We start from the raw sequence: 12,921 nt of genomic DNA, 5'->3' as shown, positions 1-12,921 counted from the left end.
CAGGGGATGCAGGCGGGCCCCTGCACAGGGTGTTCCTGCCTTGCTCTGCAATCACCCGACCCTTGCGTAAGCTACCCAGAGATGATTTACGCTGGTGCATCTCTGGTGCTATGTTTTGTTGGCAGTTTGTATTGTAGACCTTTTATTTAAAGTGTCCTAGTTTTATTTCCTGATGATTTTCTTTAGGGAGATGTCAGAGAAAATGAGATCCTGGCAATTTGTTGTGTAAACTTTCATTTGAAGCGTAGACATGAATAGCACTCCCTTTACTTACTGACGTTTGTGACTTCGGTTCCAAAATTACGGGGCCAGCTCCAGCTTTTACTGGAGTCAACTTCAGCTAAGAAGCTGAGTTGCAAGTGATAACCTGTGACAGACAAATAGCTTGTGAATGACCTTAAAAAGAGAACTTGGAAGACCTTGCATACTGATTCTAGCTTTTACTTACTGAATGTGTGATCTACATGAGCCACGTGGTATTCTACTTCTGTTCACGATGAAAGTGCGCTAAAGGGATAGATTCTGAACAACAAGCGCGTGTGCTGTTTGGATCTGAGATTTTGTGGTAAGTGAATTATGAAAAAGAGGTAAACTTCCACATCTCCTATTTAATTAAACTGGTAAAGAATTAGAAAGAAACTAGGGACTAGCATGAAATTTCACAGTATCAGCTGAAGATACTTTGATACCGATATAGAGCAAAGCTGATTTTAGGTCACCCTTATACAGTACTTGTTAAGACTTGTGGAATTAATGCCATATTGTGTGTGGTGTTTTTAAGCCGTAACTGGAGTTTTGAAAAGCAGTCAACACTTCGATGCACAAATCTTACTGAAGTTTAATGGGAGCTCTGTAAAGTCTCACCTACACAGCCACAATAATCTGAATTAATTCTGAAAGTGGATTGCTTCATCTAAACCTTGTGGATGGACAGTTATCCAGTATGTAGTGAACTGAGAGCTAAAGGCTGCTCGAAAGAGATGCTTTAGAAGATATTTGGGAATAAAGTACAAGTTCAAATGCTCAAGAGATTTCAGCAAAGATAATACGCAGATTGAAGTAAGAAACTCGTAGTTTCCTGTTTATGCTATGTGATGCATTTTAATTATAGAGCTGTATACTGTATTTTTTTGATAGAACCCATAACATTTAGTTATTTTTTTAGTAGAACCCATATAATTTAGTTCGTAAGGTGGAGCTGCTCTAAAAGTGAATAGCAGCTCTTTAATGGAAGAGGATACGTGTAGGACCTGCTGGTATTTTTTGGAGGAGTGGGAAAGCGAGGGAAATCTATTTCGGAGCAAGATGCTAATAAAACACTGTAATAAGGGCATGATGTATTAAGTGTACTGTTAGTTCTACACACCAAATAAGACAATGAAAAATGTTAATGTTGTTTAAGATGGATCTTCATTCCATACGCATGAATGACCTGGTGCCATTTCATAAGCTTTCTTTGGGATCTTGACTTTGCAGTTTAAGTGATGTCTTACAGGTATTTTGTGAGTGAAATTAATACCAAGGTAGTACTTAAGCTGTAGCTGAAGTCAGTGCTACTTTGTGCTTCTCGTTGGGGAAGGGTCCCCCTGCGGGTGTCCAAAATGCAGATAGGCTGTTGGACCAAGCGTGGGAAGGGAAGCTCTGTGGGTAAAGCATCCCGTTAATCCACGGTCACTGGCAGAAGTCAGAAAGGAACAGGAGGTTTTAGGGTCCAGTTCTGTCTCTGGACCACAGTCTTTTCAGCCACGATCTACTTTTAAACCTCTTCCTTAGTGAAGAGGAACCCTTAACTGCTATTGAGTCACCTCTGGCTACTGCTTCCCATGCACACTTCATCACTTCTCATTCTCATTTTGCTGATCCCGCGTGTTTGCTTCTCTTAGTAAGTCTCTAAAAATGCTTTGGGTCGAGGTACTTTGGAGAGCATGCATTTGAAAAAAGAGCGTTGAAATACTGCTTTTTTTTCCTTCCCAGATACAAGGCAGTAAAACACTGAAACTCAAAGGGAAACTTGAGCAGGCATCGAGTTGGAGGGAGGCTTTTTCTTGAGAGATAGGTAGCTGCTTCATTTTCCTGATTTATTCAAAGCTCGAGTGGTTTGTGGAACATAGTATAGTAAACCGCAACATGTACTTTGCCTGTATCTCTGCTTATTTTTCGTAAGAATTTATGTTTCACAAGCCAAACAGGGTCTCTGAGTCATGTTTTGGATGACGGTGCTCCCAGAAGCTGCCAAAGGGTTGTGAGAAAGAGCTTTGATTATTCAGCGGGTGATGTTCCTTTTCTCAGAAACACGGGCTCAGCATTCGGTGCGTGTGGTGCAGGGCGGCGTTACGCCGCAGGTGTGCTGACTTTCAGAGGAACGGGCACACGGAGACTTGCACCAATAAAGCCCCGTATCGGTCACAGAAGCGTAATAATCTCGTATCTGGGCCGGTTTCAGCAGAGGCTCCTCAATTCCTCCCGCAGTGCAGGCAGCGCTACTCAGCGGAGTTAAATGCCTACAGTAAAGTAAATGTGAGGACGTTTTTTCAGGGAAGTGATTTTCGTCGAGAAGGCGAAGGGCACGTGGAGGCCTGGCAGCGGGGGGAACTGGAGGAGAGCTCGGCGTTGTCCTTGCTGCGGTGCGGTGCCTTACTGCGAGCACCGACGCTGCTCCAGTGCTGCTCTCGGAGGGAATCGGCTGCAGAAGTGGCAGGCAGACGGAGCAAACTCCCTCTCTTGAGCAGATCGTGTGTGAGTAGCAGTTAGTCATGTTCCAAATGTGACTTGATGGTGGAATTTATTTAGCGTTTCATTTAGGCACTGTGCTTTCTGCTAAACATCACAGTGTGGAAGGAGGTGGGAAGATGAGAAATTATGAATTCTTCTATCACTGAGCGGCTTTGAAGAGTTGCACACTCAAACTCCGCTGTCACTGGAGTGCCACTGAAGTTGTATTGCCCATTCATTATGGCAAATGCTTTCACTCATCTGTCTTCTTAAATCCAAAGCACATTTTGTTCTGTGATTTCCCTCTGAGATGTGCAGGACTAGTTCTGCTAGCGGTCAGTAATAATCTTGAACTCCATCTGGAGTCACCATTTCTGTATAAAGCTAAACAAAAACTACCTACAGTCTTCCCTATGTGTGATAAAGTTTTCTCATTCTCTTTCTCTGTCATGACTGTGATTCAGTAGATAGAAACTTTTTATCAAATTATCAGATTAGATTACTTGACGGTGTAGAAGATGTATTTGAGTACTGCTATTTTTAATCCGACGTTCTTCACCTTTTGGCTCGCACAATGCTCTGTGCTTCTTTAAAAGGGCAGGAAGATAAATTGCTGGTGTGATCCTGTTCATCTAAATTTATAGACCCAGACCAAGTTCTTAAAGTGACTAATAATTTCTTTGAGCTCAATTTGAACTACCGTCAAGGAGACTGATTTTCCGAAAGCTCGGTAGCCATCCTCACTGCTGAATCCCTTTGAAGTGGCTTCTTTAGCTCACTAATTGCTTTCTAGTATCTAGTTTAAGTAAAATGGTATTGGTAGATGAATTTTAGGTAGTCCCCCGGCTGAGTTGTAGGCATGGTGTGAGATTTTTTTCAGCAGTTCTCAGTGTTGGTTCTGTGTTCCCAGTGAGAAGCGGGATTTCACTGGGAGTGGAGCTAAGTCAACAGTGAAGAAACTTGAACTGTAGAGCCCGTCGTGAAACAAAACAATTTTTGAGTTGTTGTGGGGGAGTAATGCTACTTTAAAGGCATCGAGTTCTTTGAAGCACTGTGGTTAGAGCATGCTGCTAGGTGTCTTCTCGAAAGTTGAGAACTCAAGGATCTCAGTAACAGGTTTTACCAGTTTATGTTCATGAAAGGCCTGACCATAAAATCATCATATTCATGTTATGTCCTTTAGTGTCATGTGATCGCAAGATAAAATCCCAACATGTTCCAGCTTTTTCACTGCTTTCACAAATAAACACACGTAAGACTCAAAGCAGCTGCAGTACAGCGCATTAAGGTCCTTTTTGCTTTCCCCATTTTTTTGTTCGCAGAGGCAGGACTCTCCCGCAGAAAAGAGAGAGGCATCCTCCTTAAGAAAATTCTATCCACAAACCCTTTTTGTCCTGCTATGTATTTTGTTTCACTCATAAAAAAAAAAAAAAAAAGAAATAATTGTTCATGTAATTGGTGCTTGATGTTTTTCCAGCTCCTTGTTGTGTGTGTTTACTCTGCCGTCGAGCAGTGTGCTAGTGCAAGAGGGCACACGCAGTTCAGTTACCAACGCCGTGTGTTAATTCTCGCTGCGAGCGGAATGCCCAGAAATCCCATTTATCCCCCCCCGGCGCCCCCCTTGCTTGCCTTCTGGCCTCTAAAATTACCTAGCCTAATTCCGCAAAGCCAGGAATTTAGGCTTAATCATCCACACGTCTTTATCTTTTTTTTTTTCCCAGGGAGTCAATTATTTTAGAGGTCACTCAGTGTCACCTTAAGCATTGTTTTGCTCAAGAGCAGCAAACACTTTTGGTAGAATATGTCCCTGACGTATCTATTGTTCGGAGATAAATTGGAGAGCGTGTGTGTCTCCAAAACTTTGGACTATATGCACGGGGATTTTTTTAGATTAATAGTGTAGAAGTATAAGCCCTGCAAGAAAAACACACTTTAATTGAGGTAAAATGAACCTAAATTCTGCGGTGGTTTTGCTCTGTCTGTTGAATTGCACTGGTGTGACCAGCAACCGTATCGATCGCTCCAGCCTTCATTCCCACCAGTAACGGGGCTTATTTTTCTGGGGCATTTCTAGGGAACTAAACGGACAACTTGGAAGAATGTTAATTGCACAAGTGTGGTAGAAGACAAGGTAATTTGCATTAAAAATCCCAAATGTATTTCAAGAACCTCCGAGGGAAGGGTGTGTGCCAGGATCCGGCGTTTTAACTCGCTTTCTGCTTGACATGTGCTCCTCGTTTCAAGGCTCGGTGGGCTGTGGAAGGTATATGGAAGTAGGAATTCGGTTTTGACAAATAAAGTGAAAGTTCTGGAGTGTTCGGGAGGCAATTTCACTCGGGGAACAGTAGCAGAGCGGGATGGGGGAACCTTTGCCTTTGGTCCTGCCTCTGCTGTACGACTGCAGATTTTCTGGGCGACCTTGGAAATCTCTCTCCTTCTGACTCAGTTCTGCATCTGAAAAATGGGGATTATGGCACTGACTCACACCACAAAACGCTCTCAGATCCACGGCTGGAATAGCGTAAGACCTGGGATTTAGTGTACTTTCATTGTAGCAAGTCTCACCAAATTCAGTGATTTGTGTCTCTCTTTAGTTCAGATGTGCTTTCAGTTGAGAGAGAGAGGTTTAGGCCCTGTCTCCATGTAAAAAAAATATCATCATTTAACTTTTGGTTTAGCTTTAATTTACGGTATAGCTAGTACATTTACCAAAATGGTTTATCCTGATGTAAAAGTCGTAGTTGATAGAGAAAACTTAACGTAGACAAGTCCTTGCTAACATTTGGTTTCTGTGCCCTTTTTCTTGCAAGCACAGTATGTTTTCTGGTCGTATTCATTATTTTTTTTTTTTTTCCCCCTTTTTTCCGGCCAGGACTGTTCCTACACAAGGGACTGGAGAGGGCTGGATGTGGCATGGGGCGCGCTGCCCGTGCACTGTCTGGTCCGGACCGCGCGCAGTGCGCCGGGGCTGGGGCAGAGCCGATGAACTCCGTGGTGCTCGGCTGCGTCGGCACGGGGCATTCGAGAATTCCTTTTCTTTCGCCTGTCTCCGGTTACCCCAGCACGGGTGATGGCGAAAGCAGGTGCAAAGCGACAGTGCTCAAAATAGCCATCTCCAAAACCGTTCCCGCACTTGATGGGGGTATTCCAGCTCCCCGCCCCCTGCGGGGTGAGCGTGCCTTCCAGCCCCGGGGGTTATTCCCGAAACGTCCAGACATCCCTGCGTTCCTTTACACAGGCTCTTTAAAAATAGAGTTATCAGTCCGCTTCGCTTTAATATCGGTACAGAGGAGGGCACCAATTTCCGAATTTTTTTCAGAGCAAACAGCGCTGCTCTGCTGCTGTCGGGGCTTTGCCGTGGGGTTTCGGTGCGCGGCTGATTGAGAGCAGAGTGGAAAGGAGACAGTAAGAACTCAATTCCAGTTTCTATCTAGAAAAATAATCCTTTTTTTTAATCTTTTTCCTGTAACCTCAACTTCCCAATAATAAGCCAATGATCTATTTGCTTTAAAGCTAGATGAAATTAGGGGGTGAAAGATCCTTTTCGCATACTGGTTTGGGGGGAGGACAAGGGGTGTGCATTTGAAAACACGGGTCAGATTTTCTTTGTCTCTTCGGATTTGAGGCTTTTTTTTTTTTTTTTTTAAAGTTTCCCACAGGATCTAGGCATTGGCTCATGGCATGCAGTAACACACAGATGTTACTGATTATAGCAGAATTTTTACAAGTCATAATTAATTTTTTTACATTAAGCATTACTTAAATGGAAACATTCTAAATAAAAAGAAACTAAAATTTCTCTCTTCTAGTTATAGTAAAGAACTGAAGCCAAACAAACTAAACTTATTTTGGATATTCTACTGTTTCCCTTGGTAACAGTCCTTCTGTGGGACAGCAAAATCTGGCTTTTGTCGACTTCTTCATTACCACTTTCTGATTCTTACACACCAGCTGAATGCTTCGGTGTTAAATTCACAAAGGCTGGAGAGTATGATTTACATACAACAATAACAAAACTTTGGCAGACTATTTTAACCACAACTTCTAATTTGGAAACAATTGAATTGCTTACTTTTCAAAATTTCTGTGGTTTTGGGTTTGTGTTGTAATGGAAAATTTTGCACTTTATGTCGAACTTGCAGTTCCACTGCACTACAAAATCTGTACTGAGGACAAACAATAACTGAACTCTCCTTTAAAGGGTCTATAATGAACTCTAAAAATAACCTGGAGAAAAACCCAACTTTTAACTTTTCTTAGAGGTGTTGTTATGTAATAAAACTGTATTTCAAGAGATGCTCCTTTGGAAGAACATAAGTAGTTGGTTTTGGTTAGACTCTGGGAGAATGGGCATATAGCAGGTAGGTATGGAATTACCGCAGGTACGGGGGTGCGCAGGTGCGGGGGGGAGCAGGCGTGCGTCTGCACGCACCCGGAAGGCGCAAGTATGCGCGAGATAGCAGAAGATGCTGAATTTAAAAACAAATAGGGGATTTTTTTTTTTTTTTTATCTTTTAGCATAGAGACATCTAGCTTTGGTATACTGAGATGGAATACTGGAACTGAGATGATATGCTCAGAATATGGCATCAGCCTTTCTGCTTCCTGTGCTTTGACTTGTCTTCTCGGACTCCCTTCTTGAAATGACAGTCAACAGAGATGTAATACTGTCAGTTAGAATCTCTGATTTTCACTTTCACTTTGGGATTCTTGGAGTTAATCTAAAATTTGAAGTGAAATAACGTATCGTCTGCCATAAAGGCACTGGAGCAGTGCTCACTGGAGCGACCTGTACGTGCCATTGTCAAGTTTGCCAGTGGCAAAAGCGTACGGCAGACTTTGACCTCGGCAAAAATGACCAGATGTGGTATTATGCTTATGTAAAGTAAAATTCCTTTTCCATAAAGACGTATTTTAAAACTTGATACGGACTGACCTGAGAAAATAGACCGTGACTCTTTTTGTTGTTCTTTAGATAACTCTGGGTTTGTCTCTCTGTCCCAGTTGGAGGGTCTCTAACTGGGACATTGCGTGGGAGGCTGCACACTGCTTCCAGTTGACATTGTCTGTTTCCTACTCAAATAGACTAACAGGATAAGTTTGGAACAAGGCAAAAAATCCCTCTTGCCTTCAGAAGTGGCTCTCGGTACTTGCAGTGTGGGTGGAGTGTAGGGGTTTTTTCTCATCGCTTACCAAAGCCCCTGTAGGGCCCTAAAGCATCTCTCTGGTTTGGTTTGTTGGTTTTTTTTTCCCGGTACCCTAATGCATGTGTATGAGTTTCTTCTGCCTCTTTGTACAGTTACAGACTCCGCATGGCCTCTAGATGTCCCTCCTCCTCTTCGCATAACACCAGCACCAGGCAAGGCAAGAAATCCAACTGCACCGCATCCCACGTCTTCAAGGAATAGACTCTTCTGCATGTCCGACCAAAGCAGGTACAGCAGTGCAGCCGGCGCTGCCGCGGGAGGATGCGCAGAGCTTACCTGGCTCATGTTTCTGCAGGCGAGGAGTGCAAAGCACGTTACAGATGTTATCCCAGCCTCAGAAAACCCACAGTGCCATTGCTTTTGTAGCTGGGCACTGATAAGGAAGCGGGTTTGAAGGGGAGAGCAAGGTGCCCTATGCCAGAAATAAGGACAAGCTCTTCTCCGGTGATGTGTGCGTATATCCGCTGGATCGAGAGGATGTGTTAGGGCAGACTCAGCTCTTTAGCCTCATGGAAGATGTAAGGAGAGGTTTTTTTTTCGCTTACGAGCTTTTAAGACCTGAGATGTTGCTCCTTTGGGTCCTGTGGGGAGCTTAAAGGTGGTGGTGATGTAAGGATGGGGTTTGTCCCTATCTCGGAAGCAGCGCTGTCTATCTGATCGTAGAAGTGGGCAAACTCCTTTAAGATCTTTTAGGCTGAATGGATAAATGCTGAATAAATATTAACTCTGACCAAAAGAACCCAACCCCAAATTCCCTAGGAATGTGTCTTATGCCTGGCTGCTTTGGTTGAATGCCAGAAGCTCGAAGATCAGTATTACCGTGCAAATTGCAGTGCCAGGACAGCACACGAAAACATTAGTTGGGGTTGTGGCACGAGAAACTGGTGTAGTGAAGCTGTATGGGCTTGGACAAATTACTGAGCCGAACCGGCGTTCTTGGGGAAGCTGAACTGATTTCCTGTTGGTTAACTTCAGACAAGACACTGTCTTCTGCCCCTTCATTTCCCCACCTGTAACGTGCCGCTAATCACCTCCCTTGTACTGATGTCATAGCTAAGGAACGTTATACTTACAGGTATCAAGGTAAAGGGGAGAATGAATGCCAGCAAAATCAAGACGCTGCAGCCTGAAATTTATTCTTTGTTAAGTATACTCAAAAAATAACATTTTGGGGGAAAAAAATAGTAAAATTCTGAAGTTTACTTCCTCCCGAATAACGGGAGTGGTTGCTAGTGAAATGTTAAGATCCCTCACAGCGGCACGGACCATCTAGTTGCAGGAAACCCACGCAAAAGTTAAATCGTGGGCATCTCTCCTGCGCGGCACTCGCTGGATGACTTGCCGGGGCGGTCACTCTGACTACTGACTCTGATTAAATGCAACTCTCTGTGTGCTTGCAGGTACTAGGAACTTTGGACTGGAAAAGGTGAGGTGAAGTAATCTTCGAGCATTATGCTCCCCTGCTTTTTCTCAGATGAGGTGAGACCGGTTCCTCCGGAGAGAACAGGGACAGCGGTTTCTTCTGCTGGAAGCAATGGTGCGCTCCTGTCATACTGTCTTCCTTCCAGAGGGAGAGGGAGAGAGCGCAGAGCGGGGCTCCTGCCTTCTCCAGAGGGTGATGAACTGTGGGTGCTGGTGAGAGGGTGATCTCAGGGTCCCCTGTGGTGTGGAGTCCGTGCGTCAACAGCCGGTGGAACAGCATGGAGAAATGTTCAGACATTTTCAGGCAGATTAACCGCGTTCAGAGGGTTGATGGGTCTGGATGAGTCTCCTCTTTCTGATAGAACACAGAGGGGTTTAACATACTATGCAATTAAATTGTGAAAAGACTGTTGCATCATTTTAGTTTCTACTTTACATCCGAACGGGTAAAGAACTGGGCATCCCACAGAAACCCACTGACGGGAGCAGTAGGTTTTGCTGAGGTTTCCACAGCTGAAGTCCATGGGTACCCCAGTCTCGACTGTGTACCATTAGCTTTAACGGGCACGCTGCCGTTGCTTTCAAAGTGTCTCAGAACCCATGGTTTTGGGGGTTGTTTTTTGGAAGACCACCTGCTAAGTGATGGCTGTGAAATGCACTGGTAGCCCAGTTTCATAAAGGGACACGCATCCATTTCTCAGAAGCTGCCGTTACGTTTGTTTCCTGTCTGCTACACTTGTTATAGTCCAGATTTCTTTCTTTCGTGAGAGTATCAAACACACGTGTTGCTGTGCAGTATCAAGCAACGCTTTCCTTTAAATACAGAGCTTGTGTTTGCCACCCTCACTACGGGCACGTTTCGTTTCAGTGGTCCCGTAGAGAGGGCACCCGTGAAGGTCGCTGGCAGCCAGTAAAGACGAGTTGCAGAAGCGTACAGGTCAGTTGGTAAAACGCAGTGCAAAAAGGTCTCTTACCTCTTGCTCCAGAATGGTGACAATCACACACGGGTGCAGCATCTTGCAGCGCGTGTCTCCGGGCCCCCGCGGAGCGCATCGCCGCGATGAAGGGTTCCTTCTGTCCAGAGAAGTTTTTGCAGGATCCCTGCTCACCTAGCGCCCGGGTTTGGGATATTTGAAGGAGGCGAAGGGGGTTGATGGCCCCGTTTCCCCCTTAGTTCAGTCGGTTTATTCCTCTCCTTGTCTTTGCACTCCACGCAGATAAGCACACATCTGTGTATGCACACGTTAGTTAAGAAGAAACAAGTGCCCGGTTGATACTCCTTCCCACCAACCCGAAAAAGTCAAAAAAAGGATCCATTTTATATATATCTGCATATATATATATGAGACATATATATAAAAATATATATGTATGAAATTTCTGAAAACAGTTAATTTTTGTAGTTTTGATGAAAATCAAATCCTTCAAAATGAATGCAAAAGCTTTAAACGAGAAACACTGGTTTTGTTCACCGTAAAAATGTTTTAGCTGTGCTTTGTTTGAGTTGGAAAGGAAAGGTCTTCGGGATCTTGTATTATCTAGCTACAGCTTTTTTTGGATGAACCCCTATTGGAGGCTTTCTAAGTGCAATTGTGGTTTGGGGACAGGCTGAGATGCTGGGAACGAGATGAGCCATACAAAGCTACATCCCCTCGCGTGTTGGAAGCGATGCTTCCAGTTCCAGACTGGGAGGGCGTTGAGACGCAGGCTGTGTGGGGAGAGCTTGTGCCATTGCTGGCTGCTCTGTCTCTTTAGAAGAGCGGAGAGTCTCTGGGATTTGTCCCCTCGTGAGCTTTTTGCGAGCAATAATTTCCTCTTGAAATACGTGATGTACTAGTTCCACACAAAGGCTGAAGTTTTTCGTAGCAGCCTCGGAAGACTGAGATTCTCATTATTCATTAAAGCTAGTCGGAAGTGAGTATCCAAGTCCGCTAGGCAGCTTGGTAAATCTTGGTCAAATAGCACAGAAATGAAGTTTCCTGGCCTTATGTATGTCTGGAAGAAGCTGGCGTGCACATACAGCTCTCGAATCACTTTGGCACACTTTAGTTTTGCACGTTATCTTTCTTTTTATTGTCTCTCTGCATCTTCTCCTTCTCATCATCTAGTATTAGTATGGTAAACCCTGTTCTTCCAAACAGGAATTATGTTCCTGTGTGTCTGGACAGCGTCTAGATCATTTGAAAGATGAATATACAGTGCCAATAAAACCCAGCTCCAATGTACTCCGTCTTAAAGTACCAGTGTGATATGCCCTTGATTTTCCCAGCGCAGCTTTGTTGGGCATTTTGTGGAAGATCCCACTTGCTGTATAAATTTTCACTGGGCACGTGAAGGTTGTTGCTGAGGAAGAGCTTTCTTGCCGTGCAGCCCAAATCCCGCTTTAAACAACCGCTTCTTCTGAGACCCGCTCAACTTCCAGCAACAGTAAGTTAAATCGAGTATGGAGTTTCTGGCACGGATGCTGCTGAGTTTAGTGCCTTTAAGGCATACCAATGAGGTTATTAGAGGTCACTTTTGTGCAATTTATTTTTGCTGCTTTTTTTAGAGTGGTGTTAACTATAATAACTGACAAACTCAAGGAGAGAAGTGTGTAAATTGTTGTGATATATGAACGTTTTTCCCAGAGAAATTCTGGTTTATCACACGAGCCTGTAAATATGTATTTACAATTTTAAAAGCACGTCTTTATGTCCCTGGTTGTAAATGCTCCGTTTTTAAAGTTTTATAATGTGTTACTCAACCAAGAGACCACAGCATACAGCTTTATATTGTACTGGTCTATTTGAAGGATCCATTGCGGTCTAAGCTGTGGCAGAAGATTATCCACGCCACTGACAAGAAATAACCCATGGTCGCACCAGACTTTTCGTCATTTTCCTTCAGAGAACAAACGCAGGTTTTTGGGGAGGGTGGGGGAGTTGATTTTTCTTGCAGAAAAAAGAATCAGTTCAAAATGGTGTCATTTACGTAGAACGATAAGGATATTTTATTCACAGTAAATTCAGGAAAGTATGCCTTTTTTTTTTTTTTTTTCTTCCCAAGGCAGAATTTCACAGTTTTGCAGCAAATTTTTAACCTCCCCCGTGCCTGCTGATGAAACGTGAAATTTTGCCCTTGACTGAGATCACAAGTTCTTGTGAAAATTCAAGGAGAGAGTGGGGAAAAAGCTCAGGTTTTGCATGTAGGAATTTGCGAGGCTGACACCGGTAGCTCTGCAGTGCTCTCGTGACAATGCCGATACTGAGAAGTTTATTAAAAATAAACTGTGTGGAGATGTGGTATTACCTGGTTGGTGCTTGGGTCCTGAACATTGCTCTGGAAGACTGAAAGCTCTGTTGTCTGTCCGCCGTGTAAAGAAAAAGAACAACAATAAATTAATGTGACAAACCGCATCATGGAAGTATTTATCATTATTTCAGCAAAGGAAGTCTTCAAAATGGAAATGCAGCGTTCTAGCGCTGAAATGGCTCGATGGTTTGGGGTTTTTCTTGGGGCAGGTGGCAGGAGAGGAGGAAGGAGATGGAGATGTCATAGAATCATAGAATGGTTTAGGTTGGAAAGGACCTTGAAGATCATC

The sequence above is a fragment of the Charadrius vociferus genome, unplaced genomic scaffold (assembly GCF_000708025.1).
Source record: "Charadrius vociferus isolate BGI_N301 unplaced genomic scaffold, ASM70802v2 scaffold663, whole genome shotgun sequence".
NCBI lineage: Eukaryota > Metazoa > Chordata > Aves > Charadriiformes > Charadriidae > Charadrius > Charadrius vociferus.
Note: the sequence above shows the minus strand (reverse complement) of the source record.